Source organism: Carcharodon carcharias, chromosome 11, assembly GCF_017639515.1.
Source record: "Carcharodon carcharias isolate sCarCar2 chromosome 11, sCarCar2.pri, whole genome shotgun sequence".
NCBI lineage: Eukaryota > Metazoa > Chordata > Chondrichthyes > Lamniformes > Lamnidae > Carcharodon > Carcharodon carcharias.
In genome coordinates this window covers 167,336,321-167,358,239 of record NC_054477.1, presented here as the reverse complement: position 1 = coordinate 167,358,239, position 21,919 = coordinate 167,336,321, and positions in this window count along the sequence as shown.

Sequence of the window (21,919 nt, the reverse complement as noted above, 5' to 3'; positions counted from 1 at the left end):
AGACCTGATGCTCTTGGTGTTTGAGACCTGGTGCTCTTTGTGTTTGAGACCTTCTGCTCTTGGTGTTTGAGACCTGGTGCTCCTGGTGTTTGACACGTGGTTGTCTTGGTATTTTAGACCTGTTGTTCTTGGTGTTTGAGACCTGGTGCTTTTGGCGTTTGAGACCTGGTTGTCTTGGTGTTTGAGACCTGTTGCTCTTGGCGTTTGATAGCTGGTGTTCTTGGTGTTTGAGACCTGCTGCGCTTAGTGTTTGAGACCTGGTTGTCTTTGTATCTGAGGCCTGGTGCTCTTGGTGTTTTAGAACTGGTGATCTTGGTGTTTGAGGCATGGTTGTCCTGGTGTTTGAGAGCTGGTGCTCTTGGTGTTTGAGACCTGGTACACTTGGTGTTCGAGAACTAGTGATCTTCGTGTTTGAGACCTCGTGCTCTTGGTGTTTGAGACCTGATGCTCTTGGTGTTTGAGACCTGGTGCTCTTTGTGTTTGAGACCTTCTGCTCTTGGTGTTTGAGACCTGGTGCTCCTGGTGTTTGACACGTGGTTGTCTTGGTATTTTAGACCTGTTGTTCTTGGTGTTTGAGACCTGGTGCTTTTGGCGTTTGAGACCTGGTTGTCTTGGTGTTTGAGACCTGTTGCTCTTGGCGTTTGAGACCTGCTGATCTTGGTGTTTCGGACTTGGTTGTCTTGGTGTTTGAGATCTGGTGCTCTTGTTGTTTTAGACCGGGTTGTCTTGGTGTTTGAGACCTGGTGCTCTTGGTGTTTGAGACCTGGTGATCTTGGTGTTTGATCGCTGGTGTTCTTGGTGTTTGAGACCTCGTTTTCTTTTTGTTTGAGACCTGGTGCTCCTGGTGTTTGAGACCTTGTGATTTTGGCGTTTGAGACCTGGTTGTCTTGGTGTTTTAGAGCTGCTTCTATTGGTTTGTGAGAGATGGTGCTATTGGTGCGTGAGACCTGGTGATCCTGTTGTTTGTGACCAGGTGATTTTGGTATTTGAGACCTGGTGCTCTTGATTTTTTAGCCCTCGTGGTGTTGTTGTTTGAGACCTGGTGGTCTTGGTATTTTAAGATCTGGTGCCATGAATGTTTGAGAACTGGTGCTCTTGGTGTTTGAGACCTGGTTGTCTTGGTGTTTGAGACCTGGTGCCCTTGGTGTTTGAGACCTGGTGCTCTTGATGTTTGAGACCTGGTACACTTGGTGATTGAGACCTGGTTCTATTGATTTTGAGACCTGGTGCTCTTGGTGTTTGAGATCTGATGCTCCTGGTGATTGAGACGTGGTTGTCTTGGTATTTTAGAACTGGTGCTCTTGGTGATTGAGACCTGGTGCTCTTGGTGTTTGAGACCTGGTACACTTGGTGATTGAGACCTGGTTGTCTTGGTTTTTGAGACATGGTGCTCTTGGTTTTTGAGATCTGGTTGTCTTGGTGTTTGAGACCTGGCACTCTTGATTTTTTTAGCCCTCGTGGTGTTGTTGTTTGAGACCTGGTGGTCTTCGTATTTGAGATCTTTTGCTATTAATGTTTGAGAACTGGTGCTCTTGGTGTTTAAGTCCTGGTTGTCTTGGTGTTTGAGACCTGGTGCTCTTGGTGTTTGAGACCTGGTGCTCTTGATGTATGAGACCTGGTACACTTGATGTTTGAGACCTGGTTGTCTTGGTTTTTGAGACATGGTGCTCTTGGTGTTTGAGACCTGGTGCTCTTGGTGTTTGAGACCTGCTGCTCTTGAAGTTTAAGACCTGGTGCACTTGGTTTTTGAGACCTGATTGTCTTGGTGTTTGAGACCTGGTGCACTTGGTGTTTGAGACCTGGGGCTCTTGATGTTTGAAACCTGGTACACTTGGTTCTTGAACCCTGGTGCTATTGATTTTGAGACCTGGTGCTCTTGGTGTTTGAGATCTTGTGCTCCTGGTGATTGAGACGTGGTTGTCTTGGTATTTTAGACCTGGTGCTCTTGGTGATTGGGACCTGGTGCTCTTGGTGTTTGAGACCTGGTACACTTTTTGATTGAGACCTGTTTGTCTTGGTTTTTGAGACATGGTGCTCTTGGTTTTTGAGATCTGGTTGTCTTGGTGTTTGAGACCTGGTGCTCTTGATTTTTTAGCCCTCGTGGTGTGGTTGTTTGAGACCTGGTGGTCTTCGTATTTGAGATCTGGTGCTATTCATGTTTGAGAAATGGTGCTCTTGGTGTTGGAGACCTGGTTGTCTTGGTGTTTGAGACCTGGTGCTCTTGGTGTTTGAGACCTGGTGCTCTTGATGTTTTAGAGCTGGTACATTTGATGATTGAGACCTGGTTGTCTTGGTTTTTGAGAAATGGTGCTCTTGGTGTTTGAGACCTGGTGCTCTTGGTGTTTGAGACCTGGTGATCTTGGTGTTTGATAGCTGGTGTTCTTGGTGTTTGAGACCTCGTTTTCTTTTTGTTTGAGACCTGGTGCTCCTGGTGTTTGAGACCTTGTGATTTTGGCGTTTGAGACCTGGTTGTCTTGGTGTTTTAGAGCTGCTTCTATTGGTTTGTGAGAGATGGTGCTATTGGTGCGTGAGACCTGGTGATCCTGTTGTTTGTGACCAGGTGATTTTGGTATTTGAGACCTGGTGCTCTTGATTTTTTAGCCCTCGTGGTGTTGTTGTTTGAGACCTGGTGGTCTTGGTATTTTAAGATCTGGTGCCATGAATGTTTGAGAACTGGTGCTCTTGGTGTTTGAGACCTGGTTGTCTTGGTGTTTGAGACCTGGTGCCCTTGGTGTTTGAGACCTGGTGCTCTTGATGTTTGAGACCTGGTACACTTGGTGATTGAGACCTGGTTCTATTGATTTTGAGACCTGGTGCTCTTGGTGTTTGAGATCTGATGCTCCTGGTGATTGAGACGTGGTTGTCTTGGTATTTTAGACCTGGTGCTCTTGGTGATTGAGACCTGGTGCTCTTGGTGTTTGAGACCTGGTACACTTGGTGATTGAGACCTGGTTGTCTTGGTTTTTGAGACATGGTGCTCTTGGTTTTTGAGATCTGGTTGTCTTGGTGTTTGAGACCTGGCACTCTTGATTTTTTTAGCCCTCGTGGTGTTGTTGTTTGAGACCTGGTGGTCTTCGTATTTGAGATCTTTTGCTATTAATGTTTGAGAACTGGTGCTCTTGGTGTTTAAGACCTGGTTGTCTTGGTGTTTGAGACCTGGTGCTCTTGGTGTTTGAGACCTGGTGCTCTTGATGTATGAGACCTGGTACACTTGATGTTTGAGACCTGGTTGTCTTGGTTTTTGAGACATGGTGCTCTTGGTGTTTGAGACCTGGTGCTCTTGGTGTTTGAGACCTGCTGCTCTTGAAGTTTAAGACCTGGTGCACTTGGTTTTTGAGACCTGATTGTCTTGGTGTTTGAGACCTGGTGCACTTGGTGTTTGAGACCTGGGGCTCTTAATGTTTGAAACCTGGTACACTTGGTTCTTGAACCCTGGTGCTATTGATTTTGAGACCTGGTGCTCTTGGTGTTTGAGATCTTGTGCTCCTGGTGATTGAGACGTGGTTGTCTTGGTATTTTAGACCTGGTGCTCTTGGTGATTGGGACCTGGTGCTCTTGGTGTTTGAGACCTGGTACACCTTGTGATTGAGACCTGGTTGTCTTGGTTTTTGAGACATGGTGCTCTTGGTTTTTGAGATCTGGTTGTCTTGGTGTTTCAGAACTGGCACTCTTGATTTTTTAGCCCTCGTGGTGTGGTTGTTTGAGACCTGGTGGTCTTCGTATTTGAGATCTGGTGCTATTCATGTTTGAGAAATGGTGCTCTTGGTGTTGGAGACCTGGTTGTCTTGGTGTTTGAGACCTGGTGCTCTTGGTCTTTGAGACCTGGTGCTCTTGATGTTTTAGAGCTGGTACATTTGATGATTGAGACCTGGTTGTTTGGTTTTTGAGACATGGTGTTCTTGGTGTTTGAGACCTGGTGCTCTTGGTTTTTGAGATCTGGTTGTCTTGGTGTTTCAGACCTGGCACTCTTGATTTTTTAGCCCTCGTGGTGTTGTTGTTTGAGACCTGGTGGTCTTCGCATTTGAGATCTGGTGCTATTAATGTTTGAGAACTGGTGCTCTTGGTGTTTGAGACCTGGTTGTCTTGGTGTTTGAGACCTGGTGCTCTTGGTGTTTGAGACCTGGTGCTCTTGATGTTTGAGACCAGGTACGCTAGATGTTTGAGACCTGGTTGTCTTGGTTTTTGAGTCATGGTGCTCTTGGTTTTTGAGATCTGTTTGTCTTGGTGTTTGAGACCTGGTGCTCCTGATTTTTTAGCCCTCGTGGTGTGGTTGTTTGAGACCTGGTGGTCTTCGTATTTGAGATCTGGTGCTATTAATGTTTGAGAACTGGTGCTCTTGGTGTTTGAGACCTGGTTGTCTTGGTGTTTGAGACCTGGTGCTCTTCGTGTTTGAGACCTGGTGCTCTTGATGTTTGAGACCAGGTACACTAGATGTTTGAGACCTGGTTGTCTTGGTTTTTAAGACATGGTGCTCTTGGTGTTTGAGACCTGGTGCTCTTGGTGTTTGAGACCTGATTGTCTTGGTGTTTGAGACCTGGTGCTCTTTGTGTTTGAGACCTGCTGCTCTTGGTATTTGAGACCTGGTGCTCCTGGTGTTTGGGGTCTGGTGCTCTTGATGTTTGAGCCCTGGTTCTCCTGATGTTTGAGACCTGTTGATCTATGCGTTTGAGACCTCGTTGTCCTGGTGTTTGAGTGCTGGTGCCCTCGGCGTTTGAGACCTGGTTCTCTTGGTGGTTGTAACCTGCTTCACTTGCTGTTTGAGACCTGGTGCTCTTGTTGTTTGCGACCTGTTAGTCTTTGTGTTTGAGAAGTGGTGCTCTTGTTGTTTGAGACCTGATGCTCTTGGTGTTTGAGACCTGCTGCGCTTAGTGTTTGAGACCTGGTTGTCTTTGTATCTGAGGCCTGGTGCTCTTGGTGTTTTAGAACTGGTGATCTTGGTGTTTGAGGCATGGTTGTCCTGGTGTTTGAGAGCTGGTGCTCTTGGTGTTTGAGACCTGGTACACTTGGTGTTTGAGAACTAGTGCTCTTCGTGTTTGAGACCTCGTGCTCTTGGTGTTTGAGACCTGATGCTCTTGGTGTTTGAGATCTGGTGCGCTTTGTGTTTGAGACCTTCTGCTCTTGGTGTTTGAGACCTGGTGCTCCTCGTGTTTGACACGTAGTTGTCTTGGTATTTTAGACCTGGTGTTCTTGGTGTTTGAGACCTGGTGCTCTTGGCGTTTGAGACCTGGTTGTCTTGGTGTTTGAGACCTGTTGCTCTTGGCGTTTGAGACCTGCTGATCTTGGTGTTTCAGGACGTGGTTGTCTTGGTGTTTGAGATCTGGTGCTCTTGTTGTTTTAGACCGGGTTGTCTTGGTGTTTGAGACCTGGTGCTCTTGGTGTTTGAGTCCTGCAGCTGTTGGTTTTTGAGACCTGGTGCTCTTGGTGTTTGAGACCTGGTGATCTTGGTGTTTGAGAGCTGGTGTTCTTGGTGTTTGAGACCTCGTTTTCTTTTTGTTTGAGAGCTGGTGCTCCTGGTGTTTGAGAACTTGTGATTTTGGCGTTTGAGACCTGGTTGTCTTGGTTATTTAGAGCTGCTTCTATTGGTTTGTGAGAGATGGTGCTATTGGTGCGTGAGACCTGGTGATCCTGTTGTTTGTGACCAGGTGATTTTGGTGTTTGAGACCTGGTGCTCTTGATTTTTTAGCCCTCGTGGTGTTGTTGTTTGAGACCTGGTGGTCTTGGTATTTTAAGATCTGGTGCCATGAATGTTTGAGAACTGGTGCTCTTGGTGTTTGAGACCTGGTGCTCTTGATGTTTGAGCCCTGGTTCTCTTGATGTTTGAGAACTGTTGATCTTTGCGTTTGAGACCTCGTTGTCTTGGTGTTTGAGTGCTGGTGCCCTCGGCGTTTGAGACCTGGTTCTCTTGGTGGTTGTAAACTGCTTCACTTGCTGTTTGAGACCTGGTGCTCTTGTTGTTTGCGATCTGGTGCTCTGCGTGTTTGAGAGCTAGTGGTCTTGGTGTTTGAGACCTGGTACACTTGGTGTTTGAGACCTGGTTGTCTTGGTGTTTGAGACATTTTGCTCTTGGTCTTTGAGACCTGTTACACTTGGTTTTTGAGCACTGGTGGTCTTGGTGTTTGAGACCTGGTGGTCTTGGTGTTTCAGATCTGGTGTTATTGGTGTTTGAGAACTGGTGCTCTTGTTGTTTCAGACCTGGTGGTCTTGGTATTTGAGAACTGGTGCTCTTGGTGTTTGAGACCTGGTACACTTGGTGTTTGAGAAATAGTGCTCTTGGTGTTTGAGACCTGGTGCTCTTGGTGGTTGAGACCTGCTGCTCTTGGAATTTGAGACCTGGTGATCTTTGTGTTTGGGTCCTGGCGGTCTTGGTGTTTGAGTCCCGGTACACTAGGTGTTTGATATCTGCTACTATTGGTGTTTGAGAGCTGGTTTTGTTGGTGTTTGAGACCTGGTGCTCTTTGTTTTTCAGACCTGGTACACTTGGTGTTGGAGAGCTGTTGCTCTTGGTGTTTGAGACCTGCTGCTCTTGGTGTTTAAGACCTTGTGCTCTTCGTTTTTGAGTCCTGCTTGTCTTGGTGTTTGATACCTGGTGCTCTTTGTGTTTGAGACCTGGTGCTCTTGGTGTTTGAGCCCTGGTGCTCTTGGTGTTTGAGACCTGGTGCTCTTGGTTTTTGGGACCTGGTGGTCTTGATGTGTGGGATTTGGTGATCTTGGTGTTTGAGACCTGGTACACTTGCTGTTTTAGATATGGTTGTCTTGGTGTTTGAGATCTGGTGCTCTTGGTGTTTGAGACATGGTACATTTGGTGTTTGCGAGCTGGTGCTCTTGGTTTTTGAGACCTGCTGCTCTTGATGTTTAAGACCTGATGCTCTTAGTATTTGAGACCTGGTTGTCTTGATGACTGAGAACTGGTGCTCTTGCTTTTTTAGACCTGTTAGTCTTTGTGTTTGAGAACTGGTGCACTGTTGCTTGAGACCTGATGCTCTTGGTGTTTGAGACCTGCTGCGCTAAGTGTTTGAGACCTGGTTGTCTTTGTATCTGATGCCTGGTGCTCTTGGTGTTTTAGAACTGGTGATCTTGGTGTTTGAGGCATGGTTGTCCTGGTGTTTGAGAGCTGGTGCTCTTGGTGTTTGAGACCTGGTACACTTGGTGTTTGAGAACTAGTCCTCTTCGTGTTTGAGACCACGTGCTCTTGGTGTTTGAGACCTGATGCTCTTGGTGTTTGAGACCTGGTGCTCTTTCTGTTTGAGACCTTCTGCTGTTGGTGTTTGAGACATGGTGCTCCTGGTGTTTGACACGTGGTTTTGTTGGTATTTTAGACCTGGTGTTCTTGGTGTTTGAGACCTGGTGCTCTTGGCGTTTGAGACCTGGTGGTCTTGGTGTTTGAGACCTGGTGATCAAGGTGTTTGAGAGCTCGTGTTCTTGGTGTTTGAGACCTCGTTTTCTTTTTGTTTGAGACCTGGTGCTCCTGGTGTTTGAGACCTCGTGATTTTGGTGTTTGAGACCTGGTTGTCCTGGTGTTTTAGAGCTGCTTCTATTGGTTTGTGAGAGATGGTGCTATTGGTGCGTGAGACCTGGTGATCTTGTTGTTTGTGACCAGGTGATTTTGGTTTTTGAGACCTGGTGCTCTTGATTTTTTAGCCCTCGTGGTGTTGTTGTTTGAGACCTGGTGGTGTTGGTATTTGAGATCTGGTGCCATGAATGTTTGAGAACTGGTTCTCTTGGTGTTTGAGACCTGGTGCTCTTGATGTATGAGACCTGGTACACTTGGTGTTTGAGAACTGGTTCTCTTGGTTTTTGAGACATGGCGCTCTTGGTGTTTGAGACCTCGTGCTCTTGGTGTTTGAGACCTGGTGCTCTTGATGTTTGAGACCTCGTACACTTCGTTTTTGAGACCTGGAGCTATTGATTTTGAGACCTGTTGCTCTTGGTGTTTGAGATCTGGTGCTCCTGGTGATTGAGACGTGGTTGTCTTGGTATTTTAGACCTGGTGCTCTTGGTGATTGAGACCTGGTGCTCTTGGTGTTTGAGACCTGGTACACTTGGTGATTGAGACCTGGTTGTCTTGGTTTTTGAGACATGGTGCTTTTGGTTTTTGAGATCAGGTTGTCTTGGTGTTTGAGACCTGGCACTCTTGATTTTTTAGCCCTCGTGGTGTTGTTGTTTGAGACCTGGTGGTCTTCGTATTTGAGATCTGGTGCTATTAATGTTTGAGAACTGGTGCTCTTGGTGTTTAAGACCTGGTTGTCTTGGTGTTTGAGACCTGGTGCTCTTGGTGTTTGAGACCTGGTGCTCTTGATGTTTGTGACCTGGTACACTTGATGTTTGAGACCTGGTTGTCTTGGTTTTTGAGACATGGTGCTCTTGGTGTTTGAGACCTGGTGCTCTTGGTGTTTGAGACCTGATGCTCTTGATGTTTAAGACCTGGTGCACTTGGTGTTTGAGACCTGATTGTCCTGGTGTTTGAGACCTGGTGCTCTTTGTGTTTGAGACCTGCTGCTCTTGGTTTTTGAGACCTGGTGCTCCTGGTGTTTGGGGTCTGGTGCTCTTGATGTTTGAGCCCTGGTTCTCTTGATGTTTGAGACCTGTTGATCTTTGCGTTTGAGACCTCGTTGTCTTTGTGTTTGAGTGCTGGTGCCCTCGGCGTTTGAGACCTGGTTCTCTTGGTGGTTGCAACCTGCTTCACTTGCTGTTTGAGACCCGGTGCTCTTGTTGTTTGCGACCTGGTGTTATTGGTGTTTGAGCCCTGGTGGTCTTGTTGTTTGCCACCTGGTGGTCTTGGTGTTTGAAATCTGGTGCTCTTGGTGTTTGAGACCTAGTGCTCTTGGTGTTTGAGACCTGGTACACTTGGTGTTTGAGACCTGGTTGTCTTGGTGTTTGAGACCTGTTACACTTGGTTTTTGAGCACTGGTGGTCTTGGTGTTTGAGACCTGGTGGTCTTGGTGTTTGAGATCTGGTGCTTTTGGTGTTTGAGAACTGGTGCTCTTGTTGTTTCAGACCTGGTGGTCTTGGTATTTGAGAACTGGTGCTCTTGGTGTTAGAGACCTGGTACGCTTGGTGTTTGAGAAATAGTGCTGTTGGTGATTGAGACCTGGTGCTCTTGGTGCTTGAGACCTGCTGCTCTTGGAATTTGAGACCTGGTGATCTTTGTGTTTGGGTCCTGGCGGTCTTGGTGTTTGAGTCCCGGTACACTAGTGTTTGATATCTGCTAGTATTGGTGTTTGAGACCTGGTGATCTTGGTGCTTGAGACCTGGTGCTCTTGGTGTTTGAGACCTGGTGATTTTGGTCTTGGAGACCTGCTGTTCTTCGTGTTTGAGACCAGGTGCTCTTGGTGTTTGAAACCTGGTGCTCTTGGTGTTTGAGACCTTATGATCTTGATGTTTCAGACCTGGTACACTTGGTGTTTGAGAACTGGTGCTCTTGGTGTTTGAGGCCTGCTACTCTTGGTGTTTGAGTCTTGGTGGTCTTGGTGTTTGAGGCCTGGTACGCTCGGTTTTTGAGACGTGGTACCCTTGGTGTTGGAGACCTGGTGCTCTTGTTGTTTGAGACATCGTGCTCTTGGTGTTTGAGACCAGGTGCTCATCGTGTTTGGGACGTTGTGCTCTTGGTGTTTGAGACCAGGTGCTCATGGAGTTTGGGACCTGGTGGTCTTGGTGTTTGAGACCTGGTGCTCTTGGTGTTTGAGACGTCCTACTCTTGGTGTTTAAGAGCTGGTGCTCTTCGTGTTTGAGACGTGTTGCTCTTGGTGTTTGAGTCATGGTGCTCTTGGTGTTTGAGACCTGGTGATCTTGATGTTTCAGACCTGGTGCTCTTTGTGTTTGAGAGCTGGTTGTGTTGGTGTTTGAGACCTGGTGCTCTTGGTTTTTCAGACCTGGTACCCTTGGTGTTGGAGAGCTGTTGCTCTTGGTGTTTGAGACCTGCTGCTCTTGCTGTTTAAGACCTTGTGCTCTTCGTTTTTGAGTCTTGCTTGTCTTGGTGTTTGATACCTGGTGCTCTTTGTGTTTGAGACCTGGTGCTCTTGGTGTTTGAGCCCTGGTGCTCTTGGTGTTTGAGACCTGGTGCTCTTGGTTTTTGGGACCTGGTGGTCTTGATGTGCGAGATTTGGTGATCTTGGTGTTTGAGACCTGGTACACTTGCTGTTTTAGATATGGTTGTCTTGGTGTTTGAGATCTGGTGCTCTTGGTGTTTCAGACATGGTACATTTGGTGTTTGCGAGCTGGTGCTCTTGGTTTTTGAGACCTGCTGCTCTTGATGTTTAAGACCAGATGCTCTTAGTATTTGAGACCTGGTTGTCCTGATGATTGAGAACTGGTGCTCTTGCTTTTTGAGACCTGTTAGTCTTTGTGTTTGAGAACTGGTGCTCTTGTTGTTTGAGACCTGATGCTCTTGGTGTTTGAGACCTGCTGCGCTTAGTGTTTGAGACCTGGTTGTCTTTGTATCTGAGGCCTGGTGCTCTTGGTGTTTTAGAACTGGTGATCTTGGTGTTTGAGGCATGGTTGTCCTCGTGTTTGAGAACTAGTGCTCTTCGTGTTTGTGACCTCGTGCTCTTGGTGTTTGAGACCTGATGCTCTTGGTGTTTGAGACCTGGTGCTCTTTCTGTTTGAGACCTTCTGCTCTTGGTGTTTGAGACCTGGTGCTCCTGGTGTTTGACACGTGGTTGTCTTGGTATTTTAGACCTGGTGTTCTTGGTGTTTGAGACCTGGTGCTCTTGGCGTTTGAGACCTGGTTGTCTTGTTGTTTGAGACCTGTTGCTCTTGGCGTTTGAGACCTGCTGATCTTGGTGTTTTGGACGTGGTTGTCTTGGTGTTTGAGACCTGGTGCTCTTGGTGTTTGTGACCTGGTGATCTTGGTGTTTGAGAGCTGGTGTTCTTGGTGTTTGAGACCTCGTTTTCTTTTTGCTTGAGACCTGGTGCTCTTGGTGTTTGAGACCTGATGCTCTTGGTGTTTGAGACCTGGTGCTCTTTGTGTTTGAGACCTTCTGCTCTTGGTGTTTGAGACCTCGTTTTCTTTTTGTTTGAGACCTGGTGCTCCTGGTGTTTGAGAACTTGTGATTTTGGCGTTTGAGACCTGGTTGTCTTGGTGTTTTAGAGCTGCTTCTATTGGTTTGTGAGAGATGGTGCTATTGGTGCGTGAGACCTGGTGATCCTGTTGTTTGTGACCAGGTGATTTTGGTGTTTGAGACCTGGTGCTCTTGATTTTTTAGCCCTCGTGGTGTTGTTGTTTGAGACCTGGTGGTCCTGGTATTTTAAGATCTGGTGCCATGAATGTTTGAGAACTGGTGCTCTTGGTGTTTGAGACCTGGTTGTCTTGGTGTTTGAGACCTGGTGCCCTTGGTGTTTGAGACCTGGTGCTCTTGATGTTTGAGACCTGGTACCCTTGGTGATTGAGACCGGGTTCTATTGATTTTGAGACCTGGTGCTCTTGGTGTTTGAGATCTGGTGCTCCTGGTGATTGAGACGTGGTTGTCTTGGTATTTTAGACCTGGTGCTCTTGGTGATTGAGACCTGGTGCTCTTGGTGTTTGAGACCTGGTACACTTGGTGATTGAGACCTGGTTGTCTTGGTTTTTGAGACATGGTGCTCTTGGTTTTTGAGATCTGGTTGTCTTGGTGTTTGAGACCTGGCACTCTTGATTTTTTAGCCCTCGCGGTGTTGTTGTTTGAGACCTGGTGTTCTTCGTATTTGAGATCTTTTGCTATTAATGTTTGAGAACTGGTGCTCTTGGTGTTTGAGACCTGGTTGTCTTGGTGATTGAGACCTGGTGCTCTTGGTGTTTGAGACCTGCTGCTCTTGATGTTTGAGACCTGGTACACTTGATGTTTGAGACCTGGTTGTCTTGGTTTTTGAGACATGGTGCTCTTGGTGTTTGAGACCTGGTGCTCTTGGTGTTTGAGACCTGCTGCGCTTGAAGTTTAAGACCTGGTGCACATGGTTTTTGAGACCTGATTGTCTTGGTGTTTGAGACCTGGTGCCCTTGGTGTTTGAGACCTGGTGCTCTTGATGTTTGAGACCTGGTACACTTGGTTTTTGAGCCCTGGTGCTATTGATTTTGAGACCTGGTGCTCTTGGTGTTTGAGACCTGGTGCTCTTGGTTTTTGAGACCTGGTACACTTGGTGTTGGAGAGCTGTTGCTCTTGGTGTTTGAGACCTGCTGCTGTTGGTGTTTAAGACCTTGTGCTCTTCGTTTTTGAGTCTTGCTTGTCTTGGTGTTTGATACCTGGTGCTCTTTTTGTTTGAGACCTGGTGCTCTTGGTTTTTGACCCCTGCTGCTCTTGGTGTTTGAGACCTGGTGCTCTTGGTTTTTGGGACCTGGTGGTCTTGATGTGTGAGATTTGGTGATCTTGGTGTTTGAGACCTGGTACACTTGCTGTTTTAGATATGGTTGTCTTGCTGTTTGAGATCTGGTGCTCTTGGTGTTTGAGACATGGTACATTTGGTGTTTGCGAGCTGGTGATCTTGGTTTTTGAGACCTGCTGCTCTTGATGTTTAAGACCTGATGCTCTTAGTATTTGAGACCTGGTTGTCTTGATGATTGAGAACTGGTGCTCTTGCTTTTTGAGACCTGTTAGTCTTTGTGTTTGAGAAGAGGTGCTCTTGTTGTTTGAGACCTGATGCTCTTGGTGTTTGAGACCTGCTGCGCTTAGTGTTTGAGACCTGGTTGTCTTTGTATCTGAGGCCTGGTGCTCTTGGTGTTTTAGAACTGGTGATCTTGGTGTTTGAGGCATGGTTGTCCTGGTGTTTGAGAGCTGGTGCTCTTGGTGTTTGAGACCTGGTACACTTGGTGTTCGAGAACTAGTGATCTTCGTGTTTGAGACCTCGTGCTCTTGGTGTTTGAGACCTGATGCTCTTGGTGTGTGAGACCTGGTGCTCTTTGTGTTTGAGACCTTCTGCTCTTGGTGTTTGAGACCTGGTGCTCCTGGTGTTTGACACGTGGTTGTCTTGGTATTTTAGACCTGGTGTTCTTGGTGTTTGAGACCTGGTGCTCTTGGCGTTTGAGACCTGGTTGTCTTGGTGTTTGAGACCTGGTGCTCTTGGTGTTTGAGACCTGGTGATCTTGGTGTTTGAGAGCTGGTGTTCTTGGTGTTTGAGACCTCGTTTTCTTTTTGTTTGAGACCTGGTGCTCCTGGTGTTTGAGACCTTGTGATTTTGGCGTTTGAGACCTGGTTGTCTTGGTGTTTTAGAGCTGCTTCTATTGGTTTGTGAGAGATGGTGCTATTGGTGCGTGAGACCTGGTGATCCTGTTGTTTGTGACCAGGTGATTTTGGTATTTGAGACCTGGTGCTTTTGATTTTTTAGCCCTCGTGGTGTTGTTGTTTGAGACCTGGTGGTCTTGGTATTTTAAGATCTGGTGCCATGAATGTTTGAGAACTGGTGCTCTTGGTGTTTGAGACCTGGTTGTCTTGGTGTTTGAGACCTGGTGCCCTTGGTGTTTGAGACCTGGTGCTCTTGATGTTTGAGACCTGGTACACTTGGTGATTGAGACCTGGTTCTATTGATTTTGAGACCTGGTGCTCTTGGTGTTTGAGATCTGATGCTCCTGGTGATTGAGACGTGGTTGTCTTGGTATTTTAGACCTGGTGCTCTTGGTGATTGAGACCTGGTGCTCTTGGTGTTTGAGACCTGGTACACTTGGTGATTGAGACCTGGTTGTCTTGGTTTTTGAGACATGGTGCTCTTGGTTTTTGAGATCTGGTTGTCTTGGTGTTTGAGACCTGGCAATCTTGATTTTTTTTAGCCCTCGTGGTGTTGTTGTTTGAGACCTGGTGGTCCTCGTATTTGAGATCTTTTGCTATTAATGTTTGAGAACTGGTGCTCTTGGTGTTTAAGACCTGGTTGTCTTGGTGTTTGAGACCTGGTGCTCTTGGTGTTTGAGACCTGGTGCTCTTGATGTTTGAGACCTGGTACACTTGATGTTTGAGACCTGGTTGTCTTGGTTTTTGAGACATGGTGCTCTTGGTGTTTGAGACCTGGTGCTCTTGGTGTTTGAGACCTGCTGCTCTTGAAGTTTAAGACCTGGTGCACTTGGTTTTTGAGACCTGATTGTCTTGGTGTTTGAGACCTGGTGCCCTTGGTGTTTGAGACCTGGTGCTCTTGATGTTTGAAACCTGGTACACTTGGTTCTTGAGCCCTGGTGCTATTGATTTTGAGACCTGGTGCTCTTGGTGTTTGAGATCTTGTGCTCCTGGTGATTGAGACGTGGTTGTCTTGGTATTTTAGACCTGGTGCTCTTGGTGATTGGGACCTGGTGCTCTTGGTGTTTGAGACCTGGTACACTTGGTGATTGAGACCTGGTTGTCTTGGTTTTTGAGACATGGTGCTCTTGGTTTTTGAGATCGGGTGATCTTGGTGTTTGAAACCTGGTGGTCTTTATGTTTGAGACCTGGTGCTCATGGTGTTTGAGACCTGGTGCTCTTGGTTTTTGAGATCTGGTTGTCTTGGTGTTTCAGACCTGGCAGTCTTGATTTTTTAGCCCTCGTGGTGTTGTTGTTTGAGACCTGGTGGTCTTCGCATTTGAGATCTGGTGCTATTAATGTTTGAGAACTGGTGCTCTTGGTGTTTGAGACCTGGTTGTCTTGGTGTTTGAGACCTGGTGCTCTTGGTGATTGAGACCTGGTGCTCTTGATGTTTGAGACCAGGTACACTAGATGTTTGAGACCTGGTTGTCTTGGTTTTTGAGTCATGGTGCTCTTGGTTTTTGAGATCTGGTTGTCTTGGTGTTTGAGACCTGGTGCTCTTGATTTTTTAGCCCTCGTGGTGTGTTTGTTTGAGACCTGGTGGTCTTCGTATTTGAGATCTGGTGCTATTAATGTTTGAGAACTGGTGCTCTTGGTGTTTGAGACCTGGTTGTCTTGGTGTTTGAGACCTGGTGCTCTTGTTGTTTGAGACCTGGTGCTCTTGATGTTTTAGAGCTGGTACATTTGATATTTGAGACCTGGTTGTCTTGGTTTTTGAGACATGGTGCTCTTGGTGTTTGAGACCTGGTGCTCTTGGTGTTTGAGACCTGGTTGTCTTGGTGTTTGAGACCTGGTGCTCTTGGTGATTGAGACCTGGTGCTCTTGATGTTTGAGACCAGGTACACTAGATGTTTGAGACCTGGTTGTCTTGGTTTTTGAGTCATGGTGCTCTTGGTTTTTGAGATCTGGTTGTCTTGGTGTTTGAGACCTGGTGCTCTTGATTTTTTAGCCCTCGTGGTGTGGTTGTTTGAGACCTGGTGGTCTTCGTATTTGAGATCTGGTGCTATTAATGTTTGAGAACTGGTGCTCTTGGTGTTTGAGACCTGGTTGTCTTGGTGTTTGAGACCTGGTGCTCTTGTTGTTTTATACCTGGTGCTCTTGATGTTTTAGAGCTGGTACATTTGATATTTGAGACCTGGTTGTCTTGGTTTTTGAGACATGGTGCTCTTGGTGTTTGAGACCTGGTGCTCTTGGTGTTTGAGACCTGCTGCTCTTGATGTTTAAGACCTGGTGCACTTGGTGTTTGAGACCTGATTGTCTTGGTGTTTGAGACCTGGTGCTCTTGGTTTTTGAGATCTGGTTGTCTTGGTGTTTGAGACCTGGCACTCTTGATTTTTTAGCCCTCGTGGTGTTGTTGTTTGAGACCTGGTGGTCTTCGTATTTGAGATCTGGTGATATTAATGTTTGAGAACTGGTGCTCTTGGTGTTTGAGACCTGGTTGTCTTGGTGTTTGAGACCTGGTGCTCTTGGTGTTTGAGACCTGGTGCTCCTGATGTTTGAGACCAGGTACACTAGATGTTTGAGACCTGGTTGTCTTGGTTTTTCAGACATGGTGCTCTTGGTGTTTGAGACCTGGTGCTCTTGGTGTTTGAGACCTGCAGCTCTTGATGTTTAAGACCTGGTGCACTTGGTGTTTGAGACCTGATTGTCTTGGTGTTTGAGACCTGGTGCTCTTTGTGTTTGAGACCTGCTGCTCTTGGTTTTTGAGACCTGGTGCTCCTGGTGTTTGGGGTCTGGTGCTCTTGATGTTTGAGCCCTGGTTCTCTTGATGTTTGAGACCTGTTGATCTATGCGTTTGAGACCTCGTTGTCCTGGTGTTTGAGTGCTGGTGCCCTCGGCGTTTGAGACCTGGTTCTCTTGGTGGTTGTAACCTGCTTCACTTGCTGTTTGAGACCTGGTGCTCTTGTTGTTTGCGACCTGTTAGTCTTTGTGTTTGAGAAGTGGTGCTCCTGTTGTTTGAGACCTGATGCTCTTGGTGTTTGAGACCTGCTGCGCTTAGTGTTTGAGAACTGGTTGTCTTTGTATCTGAGGCCTGGTGCTCTTGGTGTTTTAGAACTGGTGATCTTGGTGTTTGAGGCATGGTTGTCCTGGTGTTTGAGAGCTGGTGCTCTTGGTGTTTGAGACCTGGTACCCTTGGTGTTTGAGAACTAGTGCTCTTCGTGTTTGAGACCTCGTGCTCTTGGTGTTTGAGACCTGATGCTCTTGGTGTTTGAGACCTGGTGCGCTTTGTGTTTGAGACCTTCTGCTCTTGGTGTTTGAGACCTGGTGCTCCTGGTGTTTGACACGTGGTTGTCTTGGTATTTTAGACCTGGTGTTCTTGGTGTTTGAGACCTGGTGCTCTTGGCGTTTGAGACCTGGTTGTCTTGGTGTTTGAGACCTGTTGCTCTTGGCGTTTGAGACCTGCTGATCTTGGTGTTTCGGACGTGGTTGTCTTGGTGTTTGAGATCTGGTGCTCTTGTGGTTTTAGACCGGGTTGTCTTGGTGTTTGAGACCTGGTGCTCTTGGTGTTTGAGACCTGGTGATCTTGGTGTTTGAGAGCTGGTGTTCTTGGTGTTTGAGACCTCGTTTTCTTTTTGTTTGAGAGCTGGTGCTCCTGGTGTTTGAGAACTTGTGATTTTGGCGTTTGAGACCTGGTTGTCTTGGTGTTTTAGAGCTGCTTCTATTGGTTTGTGAGAGATGGTGCTATTGGTGCGTGAGACCTGGTGATCCTGTTGTTTGTGACCAGGTAACTTTGGTGTTTGAGACATGGTGCTCTTGATTTTTTAGCCCTCGTGGTGTTGTTGTTTGAGACCTGGTGGTCTTGGTATTTTAAGATCTGGTGCCATGAATGTTTGAGAACTGGTGCTCTTGGTGTTTGAGACCTGGTGCTCTTGATGTTTGAGCCCTGGTTCTCTTGATGTTTGAGAACTGTTGATCTTTGCGTTTGAGACCTCGTTGCCTTGGTGTTTGAGTGCTGGTGCCCTCGGCGTTTGAGACCTGGTTCTCTTGGTGGTTGTAACCTGCTTCACTTGCTGTTTGAGACCTGGTGCTCTTGTTGTTTGCGACCTGGTGTTATTGGTGTCTGAGCCCTGGTGGTCTTGTTGTTTGAGACCTGGTGGTCTTGGTGTTTGAAACCTGGTGCTCTGGGTGTTTGGGATCTAGTGCTCTTGGTGTTTGAGACCTGGTACACTTGGTGTTTGAGACCTGGTTGTCTTGGTGTTTGAGACATTTTGCTCTTGGTCTTTGAGACCTGTTACACTTGGTTTTTGAGCACTGGTGGTCTTGGTGTTTGAGACCTGGTGGTCTTGGTGTTTCAGATCTGGTGTTATTGGTGTTTGAGAACTGGTGCTCTTGTTGTTTCAGACCTGGTGGTCTTGGTATTTGAGAACTGGTGCTCTTGGTGTTTGAGACCTGGTACACTTGGTGTTTGAGAAATAGTGCTCTTGGTGTTTGAGACCTGGTGCTCTTGGTGGTTGAGACCTGCTGCTCTTGGAATTTGAGACCTGGTGATCTTTGTGTTTGGGTCCTGGCGGTCTTGGTGTTTGAGTCCCGGTACACTAGGTGTTTGATATCTGCTACTATTGGTGTTTGAGACCTGGTGATCTTGGTGCTTGAGACCTGGTGCTCTTGGTGTTTGAGACCTGGTGATTTTCGTCTTGGAGCCCTGCTGCTCTTCGTGTTTGAGAACAGGTGCTCTTGGTGTTTGAAACCTGGTGCTCTTGGTGTTTGAGACCTGATGATCTTGATGTTTCAGACCTGGTGCTCTTGGTGTTTGAGCCCAGGTTGTCTTGGTGTTTGAGAGCTGGTTCTCTTGGTGTTTGAGACTTGGTACACTTGGTGTTTGAGAACTGGTGCTCTTGGTGTTTGAGACCTGCTACTCTTGGTGTTTGAGACTTGGTGGTCTTGGTGTTTGAGGCCTGGTACGCTCGGTTTTTGAGACGTGTTACCCTTGGTGTTGGAGACCTGGTGCTCTTGTTGTTTGAGACATCGTGCTCTTGGTTTTTGAGACCAGGTGCTCATCGTGTTTGGGACGTGGTGCTCTTGGTGTTTGAGACCAGGTGCTCATGGAGTTTGGGACCTGCTGGTCTTGGTGTTTGAGACCTGGTGCTCTTGGTGTTTGAGACGTCGTACTCTTGGTGTTTAAGAGCTGGTGCTCTTCGTGTTTGAGACGTGTTGCTCTTGGTGTTTGAGACATGGTGCTCTTGGTGTTTGAGACCTGGTGATCTTGATGTTTCAGACCTGGTGCTCTTTGTGTTTGAGAGCTGGTTTTGTTGGTGTTTGAGACCTGGTGCTTCTTGGTTTTTCAGACCTGGTACACTTGGTGTTGGAGAGCTGTTGCTCTTGGTGTTTGAGACCTGCTGCTCTTGTTGTTTAAGACCTTGTGCTCTTCGTTTTTGAGTCCTGCTTGTCTTGGTGTTTGATACCTGGTGCTCTTTGTGTTTGAGACCTGGTGCTCTTGGTGTTTGAGCCCTGGTGCTCTTGGTGTTTGAGACCTGGTGCTCTTGGTTTTTGGGACCTGGTCGTCTTGATGTGTGAGATTTGGTGATCTTGGTGTTTGAGACCTGGTACACTTGCTGTTTTAGATATGGTTGTCTTGGTGTTTGAGATCTGGTGCTCTTGGTGTTTGAGACATGGTACAATTGGTGTTTGCGAGCTGGTGCTCTTGGTTTTTGAGACCTGCTGCTCTTGATGTTTAAGACCTGATGCTCTTAGTATTTGAGACCTGGTTGTCTTGATGATTGAGAACTGGTGCTCTTGCTTTTTGAGACCTGTTAGTCTTTGTGTTTGAGAACTGGTGCACTGTTGCTTGAGACCTGATGCTCTTGGTGTTTGAGACCTGCTGCGCTAAGTGTTTGAGACCTGGTTGTCTTTGTATCTGATGCCTGGTGCTCTTGGTGCTTTAGAACTGGTGATCTTGGTGTTTGAGGCATGGTTGTCCTGGTGTTTGAGAGCTGGTGCTCTTGGTGTTTGAGACCTGGTACACTTGGTGTTTGAGAACTAGTGCTCTTCGTGTTTGAGACCACGTGCTCTTGGTGTTTGAGACCTGATGCTCTTGGTGTTTGAGACCTGGTGCTCTTTCTGTTTGAGACCTTCTGCTCTTGGTGTTTGAGACCTGGTGCTCCTGGTGTTTGACACGTGGTTGTCTTGGTATTTTAGACCTGGTTTTCTTGGTGTTTGAGACCTGGTGCTCTTGGCGTTTGAGACCTGGTTGTCTTGGTGTGTGAGACCAGTTGCTCTTGGCGTTTGAGACCTGCTGATCTTGGTGTTTCGGACGTGGTTGTCTTGGTGTTTGAGATCTGGTGCTCTTGTTGTTTTAGACCAGGTTGTCTTGGTGTTTGAGACCTGGTGCATTTGGTGTTTGAGTCCTGCAGCTGTTGGTGTTTGAGACCTGGTGCTCTTGGTGTTTGAGACCTGGTGATCAAGGTGTTTGAGAGCTCGTGTTCTTGGTGTTTGAGACCTCGTTTTCTTTTTGTTTGAGACCTGGTGCTCCTGGTGTTTGAGACCTTGTGATTTTGGTGTTTGAGACCTGGTTGTCCTGGTGTTTTAGAGCTGCTTCTATTGGTTTGTGAGAGATGGTGCTATTGGTGCGTGAGACCTGGTGATCTTGTTGTTTGTGACCAGGTGATTTTGGTTTTTGAGACCTGGTGCTCTTGATTTTTTAGCCCTCGTGGTGTTGTTGTTTGAGACCTGGTGGTGTTGGTATTTGAGATCTGGTGCCATGAATGTTTGAGAACTGGTTCTCTTGGTGTTTGAGACCTGGTGCTCTTGATGTATGAGACCTGGTACACTTGGTGTTTGAGAACTGGTTCTCTTGGTTTTTGAGACATGGCGCTCTTGGTGTTTGAGACCTGGTGCTCTTGGTGATTGAGACCTGGTGCTCTTGGTGTTTGATACCTGGAACACTTGGTGATTGAGACCTAGTTGTCTTGGTTTTTGAGACATGGTGCTCTAGGTTTTTGAGATATGGTTGTCTTGGTGTTTGAGACCTGGCGCTCTTGATTTTTTAGCCCTCGTGGTGTTGTTGTTTGCGACCTGGTGGTCTTCGTATTTGAGATCTGGTGCTATTAATGTATGAGAACTGGTGCTCTTGGTGTTTGAGACCTGGTTGTCTTGGTGTTTGAGACCTGGTGCTCTTGTTGTTTGAGACCTGGTGCTCTTGGTGTTTGGGACCAGGTACACTTGGTGTTTGAGACCTGTTTGTCTTGGTTTTGAGACATGGTGCTCTTGGTGTTTGAGACCTGCTGCTCTTGGTGTTTGAGACCTGGTGCTCCTGGTGTTGGAGACGTGGTTGTCTTGGTATTTTAGACCTGGTGCTCTTGGTGTTTGAGACCTGTTGCTCTTGGTGTTTGAGACCTGGTGCTCCTGGTGTTTGAGACGTGGTTGTCTTGGTATTTTAGTCCTGGTGCTCTTGGTGTTTGAGACCTGGTGCTCTTTGTGTTTGAGAACTGGTTGTCTTGGTTTTTGAGAGCTGTTGCTCTTGGCGTTTGAGACCTGCTGATCTTCGTGTTTCGGACGTGCTTGTCTTGGTGTTTGAGATCTGGTGCTCTTGGTGTTTTAGGCCTGGTGCTCTTGGTGTTTGAGTCCTGCTGCCTCTTGGTGTTTGAGACCTGGTGCTCTTTTTGTTTTGCACCGGGTTGTCTTGCTGCTTGAGACCTGTTGCTCTTGGTGTTTGAGTCCTGCAGCAGTTGGTGTTTGAGACCTGGTGCTCTTGGTGTTTTAGACCTGGTGATCTTGGTGTTTGAGAGCTGTTGTTCATGTCTTTGAGACCTCGTTTTCTTTTTGTTTGTGACCTGGTGCTCCTGGTGTTTGAGACCTTGTGATCTTGGTGTTTGCGACCTGGTTGTCTTGGTGTTTTAGAGCTGCTTCTATTGGTTTGTGAGAGATGGTGCTATTGGTGCTTGAGTCCTGGTGATCTTGTTGTTTTTGACCAGGTGATTTTGGTGTTTGAGACCTGGTGCACTTGATTTTTTAGCCCTCGTGTTGTTGTTGTTTGAGACCTGGTGGTCTTGGTATTTGAGATCTGTTGCTATTAATGTTTGAGAACAGGGGCTCTTGGTGTTTGAGTCCTGGTTGTCTTGGTGTTTGAGACCTGGTGCTCTTGGTGTTTGAGACCTGGTGCTCTTGATGTATGAGACCTGGTACACTTGTTGTTTGAGACCTGGTTCTCTTGGTTTTTGAGACATGGCGCTCTTGGTGTTTGAGAGCTGGTGCTCTTGGTGTTTGAGATCTGCTGCTCTTGATGTTTAAGACCTGGTGCACTTGGTGTTTGTGACCTGGTTGTCTTGGTGTTTGGGACATTTTGCTCTTGGTTTTTGAGACTTGTTACTCTTGGTTTTTGAGCACTGGTGGTCTTTGTGTTTGAGACCTGGTGGTCTTGGTGTTTGAGATCTGGTGCTTTTGATGTTTGAGACCTGGTGCTGTTTGTGTTTGAGACCTGGTGCTCTTTATTTTGAGACCTGGTGCTCCTGGTGTTTGAGGTCTGGTGCTCTTAATGTTTGAGCCCTGGTTCTCTTGATGTTTGAGAACTGTTGATCTTGGCGTTTGAGACCTCGTTGTCTTGGTGTTTGAGTGCTGGTGCCCTCGGCGTTTGAGACCTGGTTCTCTTGGTGGTTGTAACCTGCTTCACTTGCTGTTTGAGACCTAGTGCTCTTGGTGTTTGAGACCTGGTACACTTGGTGTTTGAGACCTGGTTGTCTTGGTGTTTGGGA